Genomic DNA, 17,531 nt, shown 5'->3' with positions numbered 1-17,531 from the left:
TTTATACTATTCCGCACTTAGAATTAAGTTAGTGTAAAATCTATCGAGCCGTAACTTTAATTTGGGGGCCTAAACAGCTCTTGTGTTTTTAACACATTTTCGAGCTTTCATTTAGTATCTCTCATAATCAAGAGTTGATGGAAGAGAGGTTGAGCCTAAGCGTAGTAAATAGGACAAACATCATATTCGTTTGGTCTAAATTTTCTAATTTGAATGTTAGAGGATGAAATTAAAGCCTTAAAGAAGCGATATCTTGAGAGATGCCTTCTTGGAAAAGAGATTGTCAATAGTGCAATAAATCCATCTTGGAAATCTAAGCATAGTAATTGGTGGATCTAACACCTAAGAATTTTAGAGTTGATGGAATTATTGACTATTACAATGCAAGACTTGTTTCAGGAGGCTACAAGTATGATAGGTCAAGAATGTATTGACCCCTTGTGATAATTAACCAATTAATTAGCCAAGTTAATTAATTAATTCAATTAGCATGCAACAAATGTGGCAGCACAAACAAATCACCAACTAAGTTAATATGCAGTCAAAAATAAATCGACACGGTAATTTGTTTACGAATGGAGAAAACCTACACGGTAAAAACCCCACCGGGTGATTTTAAAGTCACCACTCCCGAGAATTCACTATTAACACAACAAGCGGTTACAAGTAAAAAAATCCTAGTACCTTATACCAACTTACAGTTGAACCCTTACCCCAATACCCAATTGGACTTGTTCTATAGTGACAATCTTTCCTTTTAATGCATGGCTCCCAGTACATGACTAATCAATTCGATGCGCAAATCCCAGTACGCGGCTTACTCACCAACTTGAGAAGGATGTTGGCTGCAAAGTTCTTCAGTTCATCCACACGATGAAGATCATGAAACGCTTTGGTTACAAAACCCTACAGTGTACAAACATAACAACTTCTTGAATAGAAAGATGAACAAGGGCATATGTCTCCGGTTCACAAAATGCATGTGAAAAACTTTTGCATTGAGGTGCATCAACTATGATGGCCATTAAAACAATCCTTATATATGTTTAGGGTTATGAGAAAAGAAAACCCAAACATCTATACACAGATTGGATGAAAATCAGAACTGAAAATCTGATTTTCTCAAACCTCGATAGATACCTTATCTATCGAGTAGCTGTTGAGCATCAGGCTTAAACAGCCTTTTAAACCTCGATAGATACTAGCTGTCGAGTTTTAAAATCCAGTACTTCTTCACTTGTTTCTTGAACAGACTTGCATGGGTTTAACACTTGAACTTGAAACTTTGTTCCTTGAAGTATTAAACACATCCTAGATCTACCCAATTACAAGCAAAGTGCGTTTTGACAAAGGATTAGCCAATTCTATATTGACACATGTTCCTAACATGATACACATATGTCCTAACAAAATAAAAGGAAGATGTGAGTTTTCTTGACACACAATAAACCAAAGGGGTTAATGGTTCTTGTACAGAGAAACAAAGCGCTTAAACTTGTTAAATCTTTGTATAGATTGAAGCAAGTTTCAGTCCAATGACATGAGAAATTTGACAATGAGATGATGTCGAATGAGTTTAGATTTAATGCAACTAATATGTGATGTAAAATATATCACAAGAGGCTATGTTGTTGTGGGATAGGCTCATGTAAGTGTTGTAGATGTGATACAAGAAATGAAAATTTCTAATACATCTAATGGACTTGTCTTGGCTTAATCACATGAGAAGTGTGACGACAGTCTAGTAAGAATACCTTATGCAAAGAGCATATGTATTTTTGGGAAGTCAATAAATCTAAACAGACATGCATTGTTGGATACTTGTGCCTTCTATTTGTATATATTGGTAGGGCACAAAGTTATGGTAGGTCTCTACATATTTGTTGGAGACAAAACCATGAGGTAGTTGCTCTTAAATGGAATTAGTTCCAAATTACAAAATAGATCCGTAATCAATTGATTGAGTGGAAAACAAGTAAACTGCTCATTGAGGGAAATGGGGTTAAAGCCTATGACCTAAAAGTCTCCGAGATGGCAACCCAACCTAATTGATTGGAGATCCCAAGATCTAAGTTCAAAGGGACAACCAAATCGTGGAGACTATTTTTATCACTATGGAGATAATATCTCCCACCCATTCCTATAATGAAATAGTGATGCCTGTAAGTGATGTTTAGGGTAAGTTTTGCTTTTAATGATTCTTATACCTTGGAATTCCAAGTGGGGTATAATAGGATACTCTTAATAAGAGTCACATATATAAGTGTGAAGTGGGCCGCTTCCATAAGAGTTTCGAGGCTGAATTCTCTAAAGCACTTTATGAGCTTATCAGGATATGTTCAGGGCCGAAATGAACACAACTATAAGAATGAAATATGTTCGAAAAGGAGATGTGTGAATTCTATTGTCTTGGTATACACAAACAGCTGACAGTTCAAAAATATCGTGTTCACTGATTAGCTAGTATATCCAATAGTCATTCACAAAGGAAAGTTTAAAGCCACAAGCTACTTCTCCCGATACAGTAACTTTTCTTCTACCCTATCTGTGTCTGCATAATCATTTGCATTGTGTTTATCAATTTTCATTCATGTGAGGGATTGTTGAAAAAATAGCATGGAGTGAATAAGAAATTGATGTTTTCTATGTTCACTTAAAGATGTTATTAAAAGTGGTGAAAATCTTGAGTCCCACATAGGAAAGGAAAGAGATAATATATGAGTTTATATGCTCGTGAGTTGGACATTGAGTGGGGCTTTTGGCATATGTAGATTGGGCCTACTTGTCCAAATAATAATATTTTATTATTTTAATTTTTGAGTCAGTTAGTCTGTGCACAGCAGTTATTATTGAAACAGAGTGCATGTTCAGTAACGTTTAATTTTTCATAGTCCCTCATTCATAAACACTACTTTTTCTAGAAAAAACTCTCTAAGTGAGAATATTTTGTGCATTTCATTTTGTGTCAAAGAGAGAGAAAGAGACATTGAGTAATTCGCAAGAGCACGACCTTGTGTGCTTCGCTTTCGTGCTGTAAATCATTTTATCCTAGGAGGCAGACATCCATGAGTCTCAAAACACCACAGTGATTTTGTGAGGGGAAAAATCTGCTTTAAGGAGATTTTGTCAAACACAAGACTTGATTTGAATTATTTATCTTTCATGCATTTGGTCTGTGAGTTTTTAATTGTTTGCAGATTTCTTCTTATATATACAGTATCTATTTAATTATTGTTTTTTCTATCACATTTATTTGTATTATTGCTTATCATTAGATCTGTGTGTTGTTCCCTTTTGCTTAATCACAAAAGTAAATTGTTGAAATGTAACCAACATATACCCAAAAAAAAAAAAAAAAATCCCCATGAAGGTTCAGGTTAAATTAATGACAGGTTAAGCTTCTTGTATGTAAATGGAATATGAATTGTACCATCTAAACAAGTTAGCTTTTCTTCTTCTTCTTTTACTCATATCCAATCACTGTAAATTCTAATTCACTAAGTTTGTATCACGGTTGCCCATTTTTTCACACTGAAACACTTGACATTACAATTTTTAGGACTAATGGATCGTCGTTCATTATTGTTGAGACTTTCTTGAGCTCCTCCATCTTGAGAGCTCTCTTCATCTTCTTTATCTTCATTATTTCTATTCTTAGAACCTACATGAAATCTTCTCTTGGGTTGGTCTTTATATTGACCACTAAAGAGTGCCTCCTCTTCACTCTTTAGTGAGACCCCAACCATTTGCTTGACCAATGCTTCTTGGTTAGCTAACAAATTTTCCAATTCTACTTATGATGGTTGGATAGGCCAACCTTGAATGGCAGCTACAAAACTTCAATATTCGGGTCTCAACCCATGAATGATTATCCTTCTCATTCTTGAATAAAAAATATTTTATACATGATCTAATTCAGAGATTTCGCAACAGAGAGACTTTACCTTGGTGAAGTATTATGTGATCATCATATCTTGTTATGCCACTAACGTTAGCTCGTTCTCAAGCAATTGTAGCCTCACATCATTCTTCTTTGAAAATTGTGTCACAAAGGTGTCCCACGCTACCTTTGGTGTGTCTACACGCCTGATGTGCTCCAACATCTCTTACTCGATCCTTGTCTTGATTGCAAACAAAGCCTTCCCAAATTGAATCTTCCACTTTTGCCAAGCTTTAGCATTCTCAGGAGGCGTGGTTTTACCACCAGCCACGATCTCCCACAAATCTTTCCTTGCAAGTAGGATTCCATGCAAATCGACCATGTGTTGTGATTTTGGTTATTAAGCCTTCTAATACTATCGACAGCTTAGAGGTCCGCCATCACAATTTGGTGAAATCTCTCGCACTACCAAATATGCTTGGTCCTAAACCACGAAATTCACAGTCCCAAACTGTATGTGAGCAAAATGAACACCTCCAAAAATATTGTCTTCAACACCATAAACATGGTCCCTGACCGCCTCGCTCTGATACCAAATTGTTGAACAAAATACTAAACAAGAGCTTTTATTTAAAACTTGACTCTTTGAATTACAACACTTTACAAGTACGGATGCTTTGACTCACTAACACTAGTGCACACATAGTAGCTTTCTTTCACTGCACACTGTTGACACCTCATTTTGCAACTCGCATTTAACCTCACATGGAGGGTAAAAGGGTAAATTTGTCTTAGAAATATGCATCTTGATTCTGGTCATTGGATCCTTAATCTTATTTCACCAAAATGATCTTAATGTTGTAACGATCAAATCGACTGGTCACAAGCCCTAATAGGACTACCAGATTGAAAGTTATCATCAAATCAAGTTTTAATGGCCGAGATGCACTATCACAAATTGAGTCCGACTATATGTGATTATAAACAATTGATTCAAATTGGTTATAATTATAATCAATTTGAGATTAATGATGTGTCATAATTCGATTGGTTAGGACTACATTTTATGGTGAGGTTGTATATACCTAATTAACTAGATAGTTAAACATTAATTATTCAATGAGTAATTTGCGCAATTATCTTTTAATTAGAATAAATTTATTACCAATTAAGTTTGAAATGGGAGTGATTGGAGCCATTTAATGTTAATTGGGAGCTAATTTGAGACCTATTAATGTTAATTATGCTGAAACCATTTTCTAACAAATGACCTCTACTCACCATTTCATCGATATCTCTTAGAGTATTTTGAATCTGTGAATGAGGTTAATTTTTCCAGAAATTAGACATCTGAGGCTTCAATTGGAGTACAAGAACGAGACAATTCCAATCAGAATTGAGTCAGATATGATTTTTCGAAATTGGCTCTACAGACTGTTACAGCAACCACGGGAAAACCGAATTTTGGCTTGCTCCTCACTCCTACCAATCTCTCCATTTAATGCACCAGATTTTTCTCAAGGCTAAAATGAGGTCTAGGTTCATAATTCTTTGTCAACCCTCATTAAATGACATTCCATTCATATTTTCTCTACCACTACTATATAAACCCTCCCTCTCCTTCATTCAAAAAGCACACAAAAACCTCATCTCTTCTCCTCTTTTGAGTTCTAGGAAGGTGAGTAGTCTTGTCATATCTTGGTCTTCTTGAGACTCAAGGTATCGAGTGAAACTTACTCTTCCTCTCCTAACTCTTCTTTTCCTCCACCTTTAGGACCTTCCTATAGAATCTCATCCTCCATCAAATGGATCTTGCATAAAGGTATAATCCGTTTCCCTAATTGTTTTTTGCGTTGCCATGATGAGAGTTTAACATTAAAGCATGATAATAATCATTTAAATTCCTTTGAATATGTTTGAATGTTCTTAATTGTTCTTATATGTTTTTCACATGTTCTTAATTGTTCATCACATGTTCATGTATAACACTAATTTTAATCTTAAATCCACATCAAAAATATGAAAAACATGTTTGTTTAATAATTCTTTCAAATCCTTGAATCTAGGATATCACCATTCACACACATTCACTAGAATTTATTTTTCAATCCAAATGAAATGCTTAATAAATAGAATTAGGTTTTATCACATGCACACATATTAAATTCAACATGCAAATTGATTGACATATTTGATAATATGATATGAATGTTGGCCACCATAGTCTAGAAGACCGGTTTTACTGGGCAAGGTGGGTACCTAACACCTTCCCACCTTATAACATAGCCTTCGAATTTAGATCAAGGGTTAGTAGAGCAAATGCTTATCCATGTAATTTTCGATTTTTAGATTGTAACTATGAAACAAAGCCATATTCTTTATCTTAGATTGTATCTAGGACCAAAACTATGTAATTTTCTATGATCAATGTAAATTCAATTTCAAATTAATAAAATGAGGAATTTTTCAATTTTGGTTTTCTTATTTTTTCCAATAATTAAATAAGTAGCGATTCCATTATAAAACCCTTAATATAAAGGAGAAAATAAAACTAGTCAAACCTCCATTTTGAGAAGCGATAATATAACTCCACCCATTCACATGGGTTTGGCCTAACATCATAAAAAGGGGCCAGGGGCGCGGTCTCTCTCACACACACACGACACTTACTCATCAAATACAATTACACACACTTGAAACCTTACTCCTCGACACCTAGCTACTAACACTATGACGCAACCACTCTCAACTTTCTTTTCTTCACTTCACACGTCTCATATCCTACTGCACTTCACACACCTCACTTCACCTAACACTTCACTACACATCATTCCACACTTCACACACATATCGCACCTAGGCACATGACATCCTATCTATACTAGTTTAAGTCGGTTAGCCAAACAACTTTGAAATCTCTAGACCATTCTTACAGTAATTATTTTCCTACAAGCTTCTACTATTCTATAAACATGTGGCTGACAGTAATTATTTCCCTACAAACTTCTACTATTCTATAAACATGTGGCTGACAGTAATTATTTTCCTACAAGCTTCTACTATTCTATAAACATGTGGCTGAAATTAAAGTACACAAGTAAACTCTAGAGAATTCCGGATGGAGAGATTAGACAAGAGTGTTAGTGTAGATTTCTAACATATTTCACTTAGGATATTTTCAGCAATTTTATGAGATAATTGTCATGTGCAATTTAAATTGGGTAAATTCAAATTTGAAATGTTGAGTACCTCAAATTGGATTACACTAAGTCAACCTCTAACCTGTTCAGATCCTAGAACAAAGAAAAACATTTTTTTATCAAATGTAGTTCCAAAAAATTCACAATACCCTAAACTTCTTCATCTGCTTCAATTTCATTCCCATTATTATCTTCTTTGGCTGCCACCGTTGCTGCTAGCATTTCATCGACTTCTCTAATGAGAAGGGTTCGGTCTACAATTTGAACAACTCACATAAACTAACATAAATGAGGTTTTTTTTTTTTTTTGGCTAAACTTTTGGTTCATTTAAAACCCTTATTCTATTTTTAAGTGATCAGAATTAAAACCTTTTATATAAAAGAAAGTATAATTTTTATTCTTAACTAGCATAATTCCAAAAGCAGTGGAAGAATCTATTTTCTTCATATATACAATAAAACAAAAATTAATGATCAAAGGCGTATAGTAAGTGCTGCACAAGACTTGCCAGAAAATGCAGAGAAAGTTTCTCTCAGAAACGAGGAAATGTGGGGTCGGTGAAAGCGAAAGAAACAAAAGAATTAGTAGCTGATTTCAGTTCTCAATTTGCTATAGTCAAATGCTAATCCTTTCTGTTTAGACTTTTAAACCAAAAATCCTTGTCCCTTTTACGCTTCCTTCTATTCCTCTCCCATTATATAACCTCTACACTGCCTCAAATTAATTTCTACACCAAAGCCAAAAACTCTCTCTCACTCACTCACAAAAGCTTCAGACTTTTGCATTTTTCTCTTAGTCTTTCATATGGCCAGGGAAGTTTCAGCCAAAGACTACCACGACCCAGCTCCAGTACCGATTTTCCATGTTGTGGAGCTATCCCAGTGGTCCTTTTACAGGGCTTTGATAGCTGAGTTTATAGCTACTTTGCTGTTTCTATATGTCACGGTGCTGACTGTGATTGGCTACAAGAGCCATGTTAGAGACGCCTGTGGTGGTCTTGACCATCTCGGGATTGCTTGGGCCTTTGGTGGCATGATTTTCATTCTTGCTTACTGCATTGGTGATATTTCATGTACGTGGGTTTTCATTTCTCTCTTTCTTTCTTACGTATTTTCCCACTTTTGTTAAGTTTTGCTTCCTTTGCTTTTAAAGTTAAACATTACAATTTAGTTTGCATTAAGCTTCAGATAATTAAGGTTGTTTTTGGTTAAATATTTCAGCTGGGTTTTTCTTTCTTTGTTTTTTTACGTGGATTTTAGGCTTAGCTATTAGCTAACTTTAAAAGTTGGTTTTGTGCGTAGATGGTCACATTAACCCAGCAGTGACATTCGGGAGCCTGTTGGCTCGTAAGGTGTCGCTTATCCGAGCCGTGATGTACATGCTGGTTCAATGCTTGGGTGCCATCATTGGTGCTGGGATCGTCCAGGCCATTCAGATGGGTTATTACGAAAGGAATGGTGGTGGTGCCAACACGGTCTCTCCTGGGTACAGCAAAGGCGCTGGATTGGGCGCCGAGATCATAGGGACCTTTGTGCTTGTATACACCGTCTTTTCTGCCACTGATCCCAAGAGGGCAGCTAAAAATTCCTTTGCTCCGGCATGTACCTTAACATTCCTCCAGTTTGAGATTCAGTTCGCTATAAACTATAGAGTTTTTTGCATAGTAAAAAAATTGGAAATATATATTACACATGGCCTATTACACATAACATAACAATTATCAACCAAAAAAAAAAAGTTTGATATCTTATTTTAAGTCAATGGTAAAGAGCAATTAAATAAAATGATCAAATTATGTTTAATCTATTAAAATAAAAGATCTGTTTTATCCTTTTCAAAGGAAAAAATTTAGTTTAATTTACTGATTGGTACTTGAGACTCTTTGGGGGGGTTAAAACCTAAAAGTGCATGTGTGTACATGTACTGAGTTTAAGGTTTTTGGAATCCGTGGGGACACCTCCTATGAACAACCTAAGAATTGCCCTATTTTGTTTCACGGCAATTGTAGATTATTGTTTGGGCCCTCAGCCTTGGACTATTTTTTAGCCACAAATGAATGATTACGGATTATAGTATGAGTTATAATATCAATGTTTTATTGATAGATTGTGTATTGTAATGAATTTAAGGTTTTGGCACCACTTTCCATTGGATTTGCGGTGTTCATGGTTCACTTGGCCACCATCCCAATCACTGGCACTGGCATCAACCCCGCTAGGAGTTTAGGTGCTGCTGTTATCTACAACAAGGCCGCGGCCTGGGATGACCATGTTAGTACACTTTCCTTAGACTGCTGATTATTTGCATTATTGCTAAAGTTGTTTTGTTGTTGTATCATTTAATTATATGCACAGTATATATACAACAATGACGATCATGAGAAGTTCTAAAATTTTGGAGTTGACTATGGATCTTCCGCATGCTATAATTATGATCAGTTATATGTATATATGCATCGTTTCATATTACACCCCCCAACCCCCCACCCCTCAAAAAATGGTGTATCTTATCTACTTGTTATTTTCTTTTCCAGTGGATCTTTTGGGTTGGGCCATTCATTGGCGCAACCATTGCAGCTCTCTACCACCGATTCGTGATGAGTGCAGGTGCTGCGTAAGCTCTTGGGCCATTCAAGAGCAACCCCCATGTTTGATTAATAAAGAGGTTTAACTATATGATTCCTTCTTCATGGTTCTCCAATCTCCAGGTGAATGACATTGGAAGAAGGATTTGATATCTTTAGAAGAATAATGGGGGAGTGCTTATGCTCGTGTATGAATGTTTCTTTGGCTCTCTTAATTTCCTTAGAGAGTTATTAAAAGGAGCATAAAATTTTAGATAAAGCCTGTTTGATCCCCCATGTTTCCCTCTATACAGTTGCCTTTGAATTTACTTGTGAGTTGTTGTTTACAATATGTCTTTGGCACTTTGTACTCTTTATGCTTTAAAGTACAGTTTGAGCAACGCGGTCAAGTGTTCACTTTCTACTGTCTGAAATTGCTCTTAGTGCCTAGTGGAAGAATTACATAGAAGCAGGTTGAAAAGGCAATCTACTGAATTCTAATCGTTCACAAAGTCTCACTATATCATCATGAAAAAGATGCAAAATTAGGTGACATGAAAATTGAACCCAAAAAAGAAGAAACTCTTGCTTAATATGGCTATTTTAAGTGCAACATGGAGAGCAATTTATATGATAATAACAAAAGGAAAGCACATGAGAGCGGTTTAAACATTACATGGTATCTTAGAGAGCACTCTTCAAATACAATGGATTTGGTGCTGTGGGTAACGTCGGCCTAGGTCATTCATCACCAGTTAAATCTATATATATATATATATATAAAATTAAAATCAAAACGGAGAGAAAATTCAATTAAATTCTAAATTGAATTTCAATTGTTGTCTAATTCAGTGTCATGTGTCCTATTTAAGTTTTTTTTTTTTTTTTTTTTTTTTTTTTTTTTTTTTTTATTTTTCGCGTGAGTTAATGTTGGCAAATATGAATTAGTCCTAATATATATCAAAATCCATCAAAAACTCAATAAACAAAAAACAAGAGTAAACTCATGATGCAATCCAAAAAATACATAAAAGAAAATAACGAAGAGAGAAAGAGGGTTAAAGTCATTGTTATAACTCTAAAAAAATATTCAACCTGCTTTTTCCTAAATATAATTTTGAAACCCGATTTATATGTGTTAATATACTTGTTTTAATTGTGTATTTGCTGCATATGCATGAATTAACCACTATTTTGTTTTAACAAAAGAGATCCCAAATGGCTCAATTCAACATTGTTGTTTAATCACACGTGCTTCTATTAGGTTCTAAAACTTTAGGAACTAATATATTAGAACTTCAATTTATATATGTTGACAAACCATGATCAAAACATTTAGTCTACGTTTAGACTTGCTCAAAGTTTGGTTTAAATTAAGTTTGAAATCAAGTAATTGAAGAAAATTACTATTCAATTTCTACAAGGCTCGATTGATTGAAAATTAGATTTGATCGATCGAAAGTCGCATATCAGCAAAAATAACAAATGTAAAAAGGCCATAACTTATCCGTTTGAATCCCAAATTGCGATCCGTTTTTTCCAGTATTTAGAGGACATCATAAGCTAACCTTAGGAGGGGTTTTCAAGGCTTTTCAGAGAGAGATTAGAGTGCAGCTTGTGCCTCTTTTATAGATCTAGGGTTTTGTACCCAAAAGCTCTATAAGGTCTTTGATGTGCTATGTATTGAATTTCTTGTGAGATCTAGAGGTGTTTACCTTCATACACACTTTGAATTATCAAGATCAAGATTTATGTCAAGAACTTGGCGATCGCTTTAGTTGCTGCATATAGAATTTAAAGAAGATTTGAAACCTTTGAGTGGAGTCTTAAAGTCACAAGTAAGAGAACTTGTAGTTGCTGCAAATCAAAGAAAGAAGTAGTCCATGAACTCGGAGTTATCATGGGTCGTGGTAGTAATTTTTTTACTCGAGATAGCAATAGAATGTTAGTGATCTAAGTTCTATTGTACAAACTTCAATTCTTTCATAGTGGATTTGCTTTTTATCTTGAGGATAGCTAGATTAAATTCTCCCAAGTTTTTTACCGGTTTGGTTTTCCTTGGTTATCATAACGTGTGTTCTTTATATTTCCACATTACTTACATGATATGATTTGATTGTGTTAATCTAGATCTGAATAATTTATCTAAGTAATCACTTGGCTAAATAACTAGGTTAAACAACTTGTGTTTTAAGAAGTCTAAAAATGTACAGCTTCCATCAATAATCAATAAAATGCTTTTCTAGTAATCAATTCATAAATTTTTTTTGTGGCTTTAATCTAAAAATATAATTGCATGATTTGGAAAATCAGCATATAAATTAACTTTCCATGTGAGCATTACCCGACTTGTTTGATAGCATTTGTTCTTAGCAAATTTACGAACTAATTTTATTGTGCCATTTTTGTGGCTTCTAATCAATATATATATAAAACCGAAACTTTTGAAACTCCCACAAATTTCTACGTCAGCACAATATTAAAATAAATTTTCATTTTCTAAAACTAAAAATAAAACATAAATGCAAAATAAAATTTTTCTAAAACCCAAACCCGATAAACGCCTTGCCTTCTCTTTCTCTAAAATGCAGACCTTAAGCTCCTTCTGCCAGTTCCCCCAACGCTCCTCCTCTACCAGCTCCCCCAACGCTCAAACAAATCGGCAAACCAATGGAGATCTCCTTCCTCAGACCCACAACAAAGCATCCAAAGACACCATACCCACCATACCCACAGATTCCTCAATCAAAACCCACCACACCCACCATACACACCATACAGCCATACCCACAAACCAATAGATCTCCTTCCTCAGACCCACGGCAAATACCACTTCTACTTCCTCCAAAATGCAGACCCACCAACAAACCACCACATGCAACCTCAACTATGTTGGTCGGCGATACACCATCACACCCAACCCAGCCCATCGAAACTGGCCCAAAGGTTAACTAATATACAAATTTAATTAGGATTCTATAACTATTTTCTTTTTCTTTTTTTCACGGCTGTTCAATTTATAGGTTTCATTCTTAATTTTTGTTCTTCCATTCACTTTTATTTAGATCTAATATTCCTGTTTAATTTATGCTTTTTTATTGCCTTTTTCTTTAGTCTTTTCCTCCATTCAAATCAAGGTCAAAGGTATGGTATTCGTTTGCCTCTATTCTAAATTTTTGAATTTTTTTTAGTATAAGGTTATGGTATTCGTTTGCCTCTATTCTAAATTTCTGATTTTTTTTTTGGTATAGGGTTAACTATTTGTCTATGTTAATTTTTGCTTTTTTATTGCCTTTCTCTTCAGTCTTTTCCTCCATTCGAATCAAGGTTAAAGGTATGGTATTTGTTTGCCTCTGTACTAAATTCTGAATTTTTTTTAGTATATGAGTTCTTTACATTTAAAGAATTCATGAAACTCAATTTGAATTGTAACTTATCATGTATAAATATTTTTTTTTTGAATTTTAAGTAATTAATAATTGCATTGGTATGTTGTTGAGACACACAATCCAAATAAAATTGTAAAAGAGTCATGAAGGTTGGTACTAAAGACATATTGAAACAAAGGAAAATTTTCTGCTTTTATGCTTGGAGTTTTAATATCATTGAACAATGTATTATTCTTTGACATAGTTGATGTTAAGCTCTATTGGAAAGTAAAAAATCAAAATTTGATGATTTTTAATGCATTCATTCATCTTATGCATTTAATTGTAGGAAAAAGATACTGGGTAGCTGATTATTTCAAGAAACAACAAAGGATGCTTGATTGCTTGAAGGTTGTTTGGGTATGCTCTCTTCTAAACACACAGCAAATATATGGTTTCTGTTTTAAATAAATATTCTGTTTTTTATTGTTTGATTGAAGGAACATGAGACAGTTTGAATGTTAATGTTGATTATAATTTCTCTGTAGATTTTATAATTTTGAATTTGATTGGAAATTTTTATAATTATTTGTCAATTTGAAATTTAAAGTAGTTGAGTATGAGGTTTGACCTATAAAACTTCATTGCTGCCCCATTATGTGTTTGCCGAATATTTCTTGTCAAGCCTTTGGTTCCTTCAACTAAGTGTCTTTGCACTTTGTGCTTGACTAGGTTAAATCTAGATATTGCCATTAGAAGGCATTAGATGTTTGTGTATACAATCTGCTTATGATTCGTTCACCAATTTGACATTAGCGTCGCTTTATAATTCTGAATTTTTATTGCTTTCTTTATAATTCTGATTTTCTATTCAGTTTATTTTGGATTTAATTTTGTGAATTCTTATCTAGGTTCATGTATGGCTCCCAATCTTTGAATTCTTATTGTAATTTATGCACGATTGGGTGTTGGTTACTTGAGCTTTTAAGTTTATTTTAGGTTTCTAATTGTGCTGGGAATGCCCTGTTTTAAACATATTGGCTGAATTATTATGTAAGCATTCAATTAAGAAGTTGTATAACTGGCTGGAAACTCAGATTTAGTTTGTTATGTTCTATTTGATTATTGAATGCCTTGTAGATTTTTTGTTTGGGGCAACGTTGGAGTAGACTATGTGTATCTGTGGTAGTCTTTTTTATATCATTATTGGTTTATTTAAGTTTAATTTAAACTATATATGCAATACCATGGCTCTATTTGGATTTTGAAGTATTATACCAGAAGTATTTGCTATATAAAATCCAAAAACTGCATGTACTGCTCAAACTTATGCTTTAAATTTAATTTTTACTCTTCAGCTTGCTTTACTTTTGTAAATTAAAGGGTTTAGGGTTTTATCTAACAAGCGAAGTCTTGAATCATAAATGATTTTCACAGCAAGTAGGACTTCATTTCTGATTGTAGCTCCTGTTGGATTCATATGTTATTTGTACCGCTCATTTTGCATCTATGTTCATCAAATTTACACTTGCTTTGAAATTCTCCAATCCCAAAACAAAGAGAGAAGGAATGAAAATTCCACTAACATGAGCACCAGCCCAAGCACTATCTTTAACAATTACAACTCCAGCGTCCAATTTTTGTAAATTAAAGGGTTTAGGGTTTTATCTAACAAGCGAAGTCTTGAATCATAAATGATTTTCACAGCAAGTAGGACTTCATTTCTGATTGTAGCTCCTGTTGGATTCATATGTTATTTGTACCGCTCATTTTGCATCTATGTTCATCAAATTTACACTTGCTTTGAAATTCTCCAATCCCAAAACAAAGAGAGAAGGAATGAAAATTCCACTAACATGAGCACCAGCCCAAGCACTATCTTTAACAATTACAACTCCAGCGTCCAATTTTTGTAAATTAAAGGGTTTAGGGTTTTATCTAACAAGCGAAGTCTTGAATCATAAATGATTTTCACAGCAAGTAGGACTTCATTTCTGATTGTAGCTCCTGTTGGATTCATATGTTATTTGTACCGCTCATTTTGCATCTATGTTCATCAAATTTACACTTGCTTTGAAATTCTCCAATCCCAAAACAAAGAGAGAAGGAATGAAAATTCCACTAACATGAGCACCAGCCCAAGCACTATCTTTAACAATTACAACTCCAGCGTCCAATTTTTGTAAATTAAAGGGTTTAGGGTTTTATCTAACAAGCGAAGTCTTGAATCATAAATGATTTTCACAGCAAGTAGGACTTCATTTCTGATTGTAGCTCCTGTTGGATTCATATGTTATTTGTACCGCTCATTTTGCATCTATGTTCATCAAATTTACACTTGCTTTGAAATTCTCCAATCCCAAAACAAAGAGAGAAGGAATGAAAATTCCACTAACATGAGCACCAGCCCAAGCACTATCTTTAACAATTACAACTCCAGCGTCCAATTCAATGGCCTTTACAGCCAATGTGGTACTTCTCTGCCTTCCAAAGGTGGACCATATCACAAGAAGATTGGCCAAAAAGCTTCACCTACTTTTCTGTACATATCATAATTTTTACTAATTATTTCTTCTTCTTCTTCTTTTTTCCCTAAAAACTCAAAAGTAAATCTGTATGAAGTGCTTGATCCCCAATTTAAATTTTTTTGATAATGTATCCAACAACAAGTAGTCAACGTACTGTGGGTATTAGACAAACAGTGTGGGTATGTACACTATGTAATAGATGATGATTATGAGGCAATGTGCCACTTCCATTATAGACTGATATTACAGCTTCCTTCAAATTTATTGCTCATGTAGAAATGAAAGGTTCCCCTGTTACTCTGGAAGATATAACACTTTATTTGATTCGATGATTTTTAAAAATGTTAGTTTAGTGTGGAAGTCAATGAAGCAAGGACTTATGAGACATATGAGTAGGCCATCCACAAAATAGCCTTTTTGAGTAATAATTTTTTCACCTTTTTATGATGTGTTTTGCTTGGTTTTGTATTTTGTATTATGCATAATTGGTTGTTGTACATTTGGTTGGAGTCAGTGATATGCTTTTGTTATGATGAATATTTGTGCATAGTACTTTCAAATGATCATATCAGCAAGTATTCAGCATTCCAAAAAATATAAATTAATGAAACTTTGATTCCACATTTTGTTAGTTAAATTATCTTTCATTTTTTCTTATTTTGGGTTGATGATTTTTTCTTTTGACCAAGGCGACGGCTTATAAGTTTTCCTAGCACGGTCATACAGACTCATACGGTCAAACTGGGTATTCTGGATGTTCTGACTAACATTCCCATTGCAGCATATTCCTTCGCCTTCCTTCATCAATATACAACATTGACTTTTCTTTGTGTTGCAGCTAGGACAGGAATTCCGAACATATGGACGTCGGAAAACATAAGGAAGGTTTTTTCCATCGAATGAAGGTTTGTCACAATTCACTAACACTAATATAAATGCCAATAATGTAAATGGTACAATCCATTTATACTCCATATTTTGCATCTAACAATTGACAAGGTTATTGGAGACTAGAGAGAGTTGTGTAATGTGTTCCTTCACTTGGAAGAAAAGGAGTGGATGTTAATGTGATTACGAAGAATCAGGAATATTTAGGGATTAGGTTTGCACGACATAATTAGGGGAATGATCGATTCAATTTTACTTTGAATTAAATTACATATTTTCATTCATTTTTAAGTCATTATACCATCAATCAAAATAAATATAAGTAATTTTTTTTGTTCTTTGCTTTCTTTTTCTTTTTTATATCTGTCATCCTAATATGTCAATAAGTTTTTAATTTCTATATTACATTATTCTATTTTTTTTATTTTAAAGTTCCTCTATTTCAGCGCCTATACATCAATCAAGTTCTATTTCTTGGCTATATCTGTTAAGTATTTGACAAAAGGCCTACAAGAGAACTGTTGTACATGTATTGGAATAATAGAATAAATGAACTGGCATAAACTATTTGATGATGGCCCATGGTCACTAAGCTGCATCTTGCTGTTCAATGTGTCATTAAGTCATGTATTTCTGTTTTATAACTTATATTCATGGGTGTATATTTTTTCTATATGAAAAATGGGGTGTGATGATGGGGTGAACTGACTTGATTGTATTTTTGAAGACTAGGTTTGATTACTGATGTGTGAATTTCTATTACCTAATTGATTGATTCTTTGCTGGTAGATGGGTGCTTTAATAAAAATATGTTGGATTGCTTTAATTGGAAATACATACCTATGCAAATATTTATGTGTGCTATTTCAAGTCCACCTTTTATTATTTATAAGGCTTAACCCTGACAAACTTTAGTAGTTTTGGAAATCCTTTAACATTTTTGACAGTTATAAATAAACAGTTAAGTTCTTTCTCAATCTAACATTTTAATCTATTTAAATTTTTATCATTTTGGGTGTGTTATTGATGGTACAATTTGTTTGGTCTGTTATCCGTTCATCCTATAACTCCCTTGATATCTCTACTCCAGGAGGTATAAAACA

At 34.0% G+C, this 17,531-nt stretch overlaps 1 protein-coding gene and 1 pseudogene across 1 annotated transcript in view; both read left to right on the top strand.

Moving 5' to 3' along the window:
- The first annotated feature begins 4,690 nt into the window (after window positions 1-4,690).
- LOC115988906 overlaps window positions 4,691-17,531 on the top strand; it is a 29,811-nt gene continuing 16,970 nt past the window's right edge. The window contains exons 1-2 of the mRNA XM_031112546.1: window positions 4,691-4,695; window positions 10,306-10,307. The gene's annotated coding sequence lies outside the window, so the exon portion shown is untranslated. The remainder of the gene's footprint in view (window positions 4,696-10,305; window positions 10,308-17,531) is intronic.
- Window positions 7,827-9,734, top strand: LOC115988912 (annotated as a pseudogene).

Source organism: Quercus lobata, chromosome 1 (assembly GCF_001633185.2).
Source record: "Quercus lobata isolate SW786 chromosome 1, ValleyOak3.0 Primary Assembly, whole genome shotgun sequence".
Taxonomy (NCBI): Eukaryota; Viridiplantae; Streptophyta; class Magnoliopsida; order Fagales; family Fagaceae; genus Quercus; species Quercus lobata.
The sequence above is the reverse complement of the archived record's forward strand: the minus strand, read 5'-3'. Positions and strand labels throughout refer to the sequence as shown.